At 40.5% G+C, this 10,000-nt stretch overlaps 2 protein-coding genes across 5 annotated transcripts in view; one reads left to right on the plus strand and one right to left on the minus strand.

Annotated features, from left to right (window-relative positions):
* LOC137982543 (peroxidase-like) overlaps window positions 1-546 on the minus strand; it is an 8,118-nt gene extending 7,572 nt beyond the window's left edge. For both annotated transcript variants that reach the window (XM_068829661.1, XM_068829660.1), the window contains exon 1: window positions 370-546. The gene's annotated coding sequence lies outside the window, so the exon portion shown is untranslated. The remainder of the gene's footprint in view (window positions 1-369) is intronic.
* The window catches only part of LOC137982552 (solute carrier family 13 member 2-like), a 73,142-nt gene that overhangs the window by 21,779 nt on the left and 41,363 nt on the right, over window positions 1-10,000 (plus strand). The gene's annotated exons all lie outside the window — the stretch shown is intronic.

The following is a 10,000-nucleotide window of genomic DNA, read 5'->3' on the forward strand; positions in this document are numbered from 1 at the left end:
GATGAATTTTCAGTGTAAAGGGATGTTGTGTTCAATTGACTCAAGGGCAATAATTCACGTACAAGCGTGAACTGCTTGTAGACATTTTGAGAACTGCTTGGTTATTACTGTTGACATTTAGTCCCGCTGTTTCGCGTTTTTCTTAATTTGAATTGACGTTATTATTCCTTTGATAAAGTCGTTTTAATTGATTCAAAGTTTAAATAACATTGCCCATAAAAAGTAAATTGTTGTACTCAAGAACGCGAATTTAAAGGGATTCTAATATAAAGTTTTGCAAAATTGCGAAATTTAAGTGTCGCGAAATATGCGCACATCAAAATCGCGAAATAAACGTGTCGCGAAAATTTCATGTTATAAGATACTTACCACTTCTTCACTAAATAAAACGGGCAGCCATTCGTTTTATGTAATATGCTGAAGATGGGCAATCACAATTTTCCGCGCTTCCTGGAACAATCGTTCGTCGCTCCATGTTGGATTTAAATGATGAAGAAACTTTGCGATTCGGTTATGTTCACGAACAAAAAGGATGTGAACAGTCATCAACGCTGCGGAGGGAAAGAAAAGAAATAATATTTAGGTTTAGCGACCATCAGGACTCCGTTGAGAGTAAATTTATTGTGTGCTTCGCAGGCAGTGGAAAGCATTCATGTCAAGCCTACAGTAAGGAGAACCGTAATTACAGACCTGACATAGCGTAATAATTGTATAAGATTCTACGGTAGCTTTGTTGATGTTCGGTCTGGAGAAAAAGTGTTTTTTTTCTCTTGCTCTTTTAAGCAATTGTGCCTCTCAAATTTCGAGCCGACTGTAGGCAAATCGTTGAGAAAATCCTTTAACTGACAATTATTGAGTACTTAAGAGATAAGATAAAATAACTTGCTTCATACCGGGGTTTTCATTGTCCGTGAAGTCTCCAAAAAGAAAGCACGGTCTTAGTGAAGGCCTCGGTGATCTGCAAAATGAACTTGGATCAGCAGGAGGGGATATTGGCATTCTATCAGAGCGTGATACCGGAAGTGGAACCACTCGCAATAAACCAATACGTGACGTCGTATCCCGAACACTCTCTGCTTCCTGACAATTAACTCCATAAATGTTTGAGGCGTCAATATAAGAAGTAACCAGATTCACCTAAATTGGACGGAAGACACAGACGTTTTAGGTTTTAAAATGAATGAAATCCGGGTGTGTTTCTAAAATATTATTTTATTACATGGAAGGGAGTGTTTTACAACAGGAACTAAAACACTCATCTGTATATCTTCCTCTTCCGCACTATATACAAAACGAACGTTAGTAGTTAACTGGACTCAGGTTGTCAAATTCCCCCAAATAGTAAATATAGATTACAAAACAGTCGATTTCTTGCCCGCTGTTCCATGGTAAGCCCTAGCGCAATCTCGTCTAACCGGGCGCCTCTCTCAAGCGTAATGCTCATTAGCCTAATGTTCTCCGTTTTCACCCTCGCCCCAGTCCTTTTGTTTGGTGACTGTTCGCATCCGTGAATATATATATATATATAGCCTGCGTTGCAGCCCGATGCGTCACAAAATCCCGGTATAGTCCGGCGGTTTTGTCTGTCTGTGACGCAGGCTAATATATATATTGATTTATTTGTTTATTTCTTTCTGTATTGCTAGCGAGGATTAACTAACCACGGTTCTAAACAACTCCATTTATTACACCAGCTTTCTGTCAGTCGCTGTACTTTTCACAAGGGAGGTTGAATAGGGTTCAAAATCTAAATTACAGCAAATCGCGTTAGTGATATGAAAAACAGTTATCCCTTATAATCAAGCAAAGATATTTACCCAGTGGTATCTCACAGTTTCTCTCAATTCCTCTTACTAGCAAGTGACTTAAGTTGCGTAATCATGTCTATGACGTCACCTAACAAATTCTAATCACGGATTGTTGGCGATACACTCCCCCGCCAAAAAAAAGGTTACAGTAATCATAGTAAATAGTATCTGAGAGTTCACTTAGAAGTTCATTTTGTTTTCATCAATCGGTATAAGTAATACAAGTCTCTGTACAGGACGTTGAACAGTGACATATCCTTTGCCTTGGTATTGCTTCATAGGTTCGTTTACGGTGAGATTCTTGTATTGCACGTCTACTCTTCGCACTTTCCCATCTGCACCTGGGTAAACATTTGACACTTTTCCAAGCTTCCAGTTTCCTCTCACTAAGTTGGAATCTTGTATCATAACTACGTCTCCGATTTTCAAATTTCGGTGAGATGTGTGCCATTTTTGCCTTAATATCAAGCTTGGGAAGTAGTTCGAGTTCCATTTTTTCCAGAATGTATGAACAATTGTCTGGACGAACGTGAAACGTTTTTGGGTGTTCGCGTTTTCATCAAATGGGCCATTTGGTATCCTGCTTGTGGCTCTGCCTAACAGTAAGTCATTTGGGCATAAATATGCTCCGTCCTCAGGGGATGTTGGGTGTCGCCCTATTGGTCTTTCATTCAGCAAGTTGGCAATCTCGAATAAAACTGTTTGCAATTCAGAGAAGGTTAAAGCATTTTCACCAACCGAGAATTCAATTGCTCGCTTGACCGATCTTATAAGAGCTTCAGTTACTCCATTTTGCCATGGGGCATCTGCTGGGGTGAAGATCCATTGCAATCCTTTCATGACGCCATATTCCTTAATTTTCTCCCAATCCCATGTTTTTGTTATAGCGGTTAGTTCCTTACTTGCTGCAATTAGTTGAGTACCGTTGTCAGACAATAGCTTGGATGGATATCCGTTTAGGGACACAAATCTTCTGAGTACCATCAGAAATTTGTCTGTACTATAATCTGCTGCCAGATCCAGATAAACAGCTCTTGTTCCGAGACAATTAAATATTACTCCATAAGCTTTAGAGAACGTTCTCTTCTTTACCTCGTCCCGAATTTTAAAGGGACCAAAAAGATCAATTCCTGTAATGTACCATGGCGGTGCTGGCTTCAATCTGTCTTCAGGTAATTGGCCCATCACTTGCTGACTTGTTTTCTTAGCAAGTTTTTTGCAGATAACGCATCTGAACTTAATCGATTTTACCAACTTAAGGAGTTTGGGTATCCAATATTTGGTGCGCACTTTGCTGGCAGTAGTTAGAATGCCATGATGTCCTCTTGCATGAGTTTGTGCTACATAGAGATGTGAGAACGGATGATCATATGGTAGTAATATAACTTCGTTGTCACCGTAATTTGTTTGTAACTTTGCAGTACGACTGCTTACTACATAGATGCCGTCTTTGCGTGTGATAGGACACAAACGGTTGTACTTGCCATTTTCAATATCATTTCTCATGTTCTGCTGAATCTCTTTGATCCAGAAAATCTCTGACTTTTTAATATCTTCAGGTGTCAGTTCTTGCGTTGCGCTTTTAAATGACGGTTTGGGAAATTTGCTGTAAAATTTCAAAATTCTTGCAGTGACACGTAGTAGTTTGCCGTAACTCGAATATTTGGCGATGTCAATTCGTAACGCTAGGGTATCATGAGTTCCTTCTATCTTCGTTACCATTGTAGTCCGGATTACTTCGGATAGTTTTGGCTCCAAGTAATCACGAGTGATTGGCCACTTGTCTTCTGTTTGTTTAAGAAAATCGGGACCCTTTTGCCATGTGCTTTCAAGTCCAATGTCATCGGGCTTCCTGCCTCTTGTCAAACAGTCAGCTATGTTATATTTACTCTCTACCCAATACCAGTTTTCAGGGTTTGTTCCTTCCTGTATTTCACCTATTCTAGTGGCGGCGAACGTGTTGAACCCGTATGAGCTTTTCTGTATCATGGCATGTACAATCTGAGAATCTACGATGTGGTAGATCTTTTCAAAGCGATATCTACATTCCTTTTCTATGAACACTTTTAGGCGTTTGTTCAGTACCGCTCCACACAGTTCTATACGGTCAATGGACATCTTTTTTATTGGTGCAAGACGATTTTTGGACAGTATTAAATTGCTCTCAAATTGGTTATTCTTTCTTTGCCACCGTACATATGCACATGCAGCGTATGCGTCTTTGGATGCGTCACTAAACACAACGAGAATGGGGTCGCCAATAGCATCCATTGGTTTAAGGCATCTCGTAAATCTGATTTGATTCATGTCTTTCAAATCGTTGAAGAAAATAGACCAATTCTGTTGGTTTTCCTCGGGTATAGGGTCGTCCCAGTCAAGTTTCGGTTCAGTTCCCCACAAACGGCGTAAAAGAATTTTGGCCCTTACTGTAAATGGTCCTGCCAACCCTAGGGGATCATACACGCTGTTGATCTGTGACAAGATTATACGCTTTGTGAGCTGTTGGGGATCTTGGGTGGGGACGATATCGCTCGTAGACCTTGAAGTATGTATTCGCTTGGTAGTAAAGTTAACCTTGACTTCGAAACACAGTTGATCTTCTGATTGACTCCATTTAACTCCAAGTATCTTTTCTGTTTGTTCCTCGATCGGTATATTTGTTTTTTCTTGTCTGTCAGTATCGCTTGAGAACATCCACTCTTTGACTTCAAATCCTCCTTTAATAATAGCCTTCTCGATATCTTGAGTCAGTTTAATAGCTTGTTTGCGATCGTCCGTACTTTCGATTATGTCGTCCATGTACGTATTTCTTTGTATTATATCTGCTGCTTCTGGGTATTTCTCTCTTGACATCTCTGCGGTTTTTCTCAGAGCAACGGTTGCAATTGTAGCTGACGGCTTGTCACCGAATGAAACTCTGAGCATTATGTATGTGTCGGGTTCTCTTGTACTATCCATATCCCTCCACAGAAATCGGTGGGTGTGCTGATCTAACTCTGTCATCTTCACAGTGTGGTACATCTTTTTAATATCACCAATGAAGGCTACTTTATTCTCTCGGAAACGTATAAGGACTCCCAATAAGTTATTGAGTAGGTCAGGACCTTTAGCCCAATACTCATTCAAGATATGACCCATGTAATTGGCGCTGCTATTGAACACTATGCGCACTGGGGTAGATTTGGAATCAGGCTTGAGAACTTCATGATGTCCGATATAATGCACCGGTCCTTTGTAGAGTGTTAGTTCCTTTTCGGTGTTCCTTCTTAGACGTTTCTCGGTCGTTATCAGTTTCGCGAAAGCGACCTTCCGGTTGTCAGGAAGATTCTGAGGATCCTTGATCCAGGGATACTCAGCGACCCAGCGATTTTCCTCTTTGTTAAAGTTTAGATTTCGTTCGATTAGTTCCAGCTCTCGCTCTTCTTGAATAGTGCAGTCTTTCGCGCCTAAGGAACATTTTCCACATCTACATCCTCCACATTTCGGTTTGCATTCTACGCCAAGGTTCTCAATTTTGTAAAAGTCTTCTATATTGATTTTGCCTACAACTGTGTTGACTCTGGCATTGATGAAATCGTGATACAGATGTGATTCTTTAAGTAACGGGTGCGTTCCTCCAATACATCGCCCGAAACGATTCCTTAAGAGCACAAGATGACCGATGTTTTGTTCTCTTTCCGGGTGATAGGCTGCATATTCGTAACCGATTAAAATGTCCACAGGTCCTGAGGGTCGCTCGATTTCTTCCTTTGTGACGTTCTTGAAAAGATGTACTATGTCGTCTATGTTAACACTTTCAATGTCTGAGGTGATCCTTTCGATGCCGTAAGCTTCGAATTCGATGACGTGACCTTGCTTATCTATAAGAGGTACCTTGTATTTGTTGGTCTTAATCTTCTCGCTCTGTGCTCCAACTTTGATGACTGAAAGTTCGACTTTGGATCCTTTAAGTTTCTCTTGCTTTGCTTTAGTGTTTGTGATAAAACAAAGTGATGCGGCGTTATCCCACATTATATTAGCTTCTCCTCTTTTGGTTTTAACTCTTTGTACTTGTAACAGGCAGGTGTCAATTTTTGTATTGTGGCATACGTTTGCTGAGGCTGAGACTTGCTGAGGTGTTTCTTCCGTCTCGTGTATAGATGGATGGTGCTTTCTTGTGCAGCCGCCTACACCACAGTCTTTCCTTGATTTGCATGTACGTTGTCGATGACCGATCTTTAGGCACGACCAACAGGCTCGTTTATCTTTGATGATCGTCTTTTTCTCTTCTATTGGCTTGGCTAAATAAATTCTGCAGTCTGCTGTCCAATGTCTTCCGTGTTCATGAATCAGACATTTTGGTTTGGGTTCTTTGCTTACTTCCTCGACGCCTTCTGTATAGTGCGATGTGCCTCTGTAATGTTGATTGTTGGTCGTCGTCCGAAGAGAAGCACTGTCGTATTCAATAGCACTCCTTTGATTTTGCAGAAATTCAAGAAGACTAGGGAACTTTTTTGATTTGTCGATGTGACTTCCGTGACAACTAACCATTTCCGCCCATTTTCTTCTGATGTCTGTTGATAAAGCTTTCTCTATAATACTGACCGAACTCGTTGTTGTAATTTCCGCTTCTAGACCGAGTCTTGTGAGGTCTCTGTATCCGTCTTCTACAAGAGTCACGAATTCGATGAAACGTTTATCTTCTCCTTCCTTAAGTGTTCTGAATCTACGTATGCCGTCAATGATAACGTCTGCAATTTTGGCTGGATCTCCATACTTTTCGTCCAGTCTTCGCCACATTTCTTGCACATCGTCGTCTATGCTCTTTACCAGGCCTTCGGGTTCTTTTCCAAGACAAGAGCGTAGCACATATGCGGCATCTCTTCCACGAATTTGTGGCATGACTTGTTTGTTGAAATCTCTTTTAAACTGAGGGTAATGACGTAGTTCTCCATCAAAGTGCGGCATTTTTACCTTTTCCAGGTGTAGAAAGGAAGAAGTCGCGTCAGATTCCTGTTTTATCTGCTCTTGTTCTTTTACGTTAGTATATCTAACTACAATTTGTTCAACAATTTCGTAATAATAGGTTTGGATTTTAGCTATCCATTGCATCTCAGATTCGGCTGATTCAAAGGGCAATAATTCTAACAATTCAGCGTTAAAGGTTTTGCAATCTTGAAATTGATCTTCTATTTGTTTCTGTAAGTCTTTTAACGCAAAATTGGGCATTTCTTTTGACTGCAACGCGTGCGAAATACTTTCGTAAGAAGCTTCGAAAACAGCGCGCGCAGTGTTCCTTTTAACTTTTGCGTTGTCAATGGCCTCTTGACGAGCCGCGTGCTCGCGCGTTGCCTTTTCGCTTGTAGTGACATTTTCGACATATTTCACTTTACGATTAAATGCATTGGAATATTTTTCCTCGACTTCCGTCATCCAGATTTCTTCTTCGTCCACTAAATGCTCGTCAGTCAGGAAGTTAACATACTCTAAGTGCTTCCCTTCCAGTTCTTCCCATGCATTTGGTTTCTACTACCTCGATTCCTTGGCTTGTCTCTATGGACTTGATCAAAATGTTCCGCTTTCGTGTGAAGTTTCCCTTAGCAATTCGCCGTGAATTCTTAGCTTTGTCGGTCATCTTCTGTTCCAGTCGTCGCTTAGTAGCTAACCACACTGGATTTTGAATGTATTGCTAGCGAGGATTAACTAACCACGGTTCTAAACAACTCCATTTATTACACCAGCTTTCTGTCAGTCGCTGTACTTTTCACAAGGGAGGTTGAATAGGGTTCAAAATCTAAATTACAGCAAATCGCGTTAGTGATATGAAAAACAGTTATCCCTTATAATCAAGCAAAGATATTTACCCAGTGGTATCTCACAGTTTCTCTCAATTCCTCTTACTAGCAAGTGACTTAAGTTGCGTAATCATGTCTATGACGTCACCTAACAAATTCTAATCACGGATTGTTGGCGATACACTTTCTTTCTTTCTTTCTTTATTTATTTATTTATTTTGCTGGCTGAAAAGGGGCCATATTAATAATAAATGAGAAACGGTCTGAATCTGATATCTAAATGTACAATCCCGTGTTATAAAATAAGGCATGATTCAAATTACATTTTATAAGAAAACGCACAAACCTGCTCCCCGTTTCGTATTTTTGATCGTGAAAGAGGAATACACCGGGCGCTTTGATTGTTCCTCAATCTGTCATCGGGATTATTTTGCGAGATCGGAATGCTGACACATCCAGGGACAATGCTTGGACATGGCGCATTGTTGGTACCACATCCTTCGGTCTGATTAGAAACTGTCAATGTGAAGTCGTGGTCTATAAATGATCCCCACAGCATGGTCATGTGAGTGAAGTTTGGCTCCAAACCACCAACGTTTTGTGACGTGTTCACGAACACCGTGTTGCTGATTGTTCTCGCGTTTTTGAGTGGCAGTGATGGCTTTGTGGTGGAAGCGAGTCGTGGTCCCAGTCCGTTTTGAAAGGAAGGTGGCAGCAAATGCTGTTCCAGCAGAGCCCTTTGTATGGAGGAGATACGAAGAAATAATCTTGAGTAAAATATTCCTCCACCCTCGCCAGGGCGTACAAGGAGAGCGTGGGATGGAAGAGAATACTTGAACTGGTGCTCGCTCAGTCTCTAATGTCTCTGGATATTTTCCAGGTGAAATTTTAGTGCACTGATCTGCTTGCATCTAACCCGCGGGTTAGTTGCCTGTGAACCGACTCTCTTACGGCGTATAGGACGAAAAGACGGGAAAGGAAGAGAGGAGAGAGAGAGCAGTCTTCTAATTTGATCATCTGTCATCAGGGTCGTTACTTAAGCTGGATTCCTTGGAAGTGGAATCCCGATTTTTGGCGAACCGCCTTGGGAAAAGCAAATTGATTCAAGTTATCGGAAGGTTTGAAAAATCAAGAAAGGGGGGTAAAATTACAGTATTGATCATGAAGGGAACTTAGGTCTAGTCCGAATTATCGGTAATTTCGAAAAACCGAGAACCGAAACCGAGGGCCACAGTAAAACCGACGTAACACTATTTATTTGCAAATATCTTCGGGGTGACAGTGTGAGATTTCTAGAATCTGAAACTGAATCCAGTATACTATGTCAAACCTTACCTGTGTTATGTTGCACAAGTTGTTGCACCTTCCGTCAAACGTGCGATACTTGCGTTGTATGCAGTTCAGACGCACATGCAGTGGTACTCTCTCGCAAAATGGGTCAACCGATATAAAGGTATTTCGAGAGTTAAGAGATGACCCCGCAAATGAAGGGGATAAACCAAAACAGACGAATGCTCCAGCAAAAAGAAAGAGATCTTGTCGGAACCTGTGAGAAAAGAGTCATAAACGTCTTTAAGTTCTCAGCTCTTAGAATAGTTTTATTCATTGAAAATCTTCTCCCCAAAGGTAAGAAGAAATGTTTCAATAGATTTTATGAAAACAAGATATGCCGGGATATCACAATTGAAACTTGTATCGGTGCATGCATATGCACAAAGGCAATACTTCATTTTATATATCAATCCTCAAATCATTATAATTGTATCTATACATAAAAGCTATCAAAGTAGTTCGGTAGCACATACACTGTTGGATCTGCTTCCACTTGGGAAGTTAATCCCCAAGAAGAAGGACACCAAATACAGTTTCTGAAAAACGCCTTGCCATGGTCATAAAGTTAATACAGATCGCTTTCAATTATAAAGGGACTCTTAAATAACTTGTTAACCCTAGTCTGACCTGGCTTTTGCTGTTGTTTTGCTTCCTGCGACCGGGGAGAGCTCCAATAACGTAATTTGGTGTCATTATGACAGCATATTGTTGAATTTATTTGCAGAATCCAAATTCCATCAATTTTCCCCCACTTATTATAAATATTAAGGTGTCTGACAAAATCAAGAAGTAGGCTAACAAATAAATAATCTTTATCAATAGCAGTAATGATGACGCCATTTGGAAAAAGCTGCCATCTTGCATCGGCATTTGGAATTAATGACATGTATTTTGTTTTACTTAAAACCCGTATAAATCGAGGCAATCGTGATAGAAAAATTGATCTGTGTATAAAAAGATGCTTAGAATTATTAGGCAAAAACATCGGCAAATTATGAAATTCCGAGAAAAATGAAAGCTGTCAAAAATTAAACCAGGATCTGCCATTTGGTCATTTTAACTTTTTTTTTCTCAAATCAGTCAGTA

Source organism: Montipora foliosa, chromosome 13 (genome assembly GCF_036669935.1).
Source record: "Montipora foliosa isolate CH-2021 chromosome 13, ASM3666993v2, whole genome shotgun sequence".
Classification (NCBI taxonomy): domain Eukaryota; kingdom Metazoa; phylum Cnidaria; class Anthozoa; order Scleractinia; family Acroporidae; genus Montipora; species Montipora foliosa.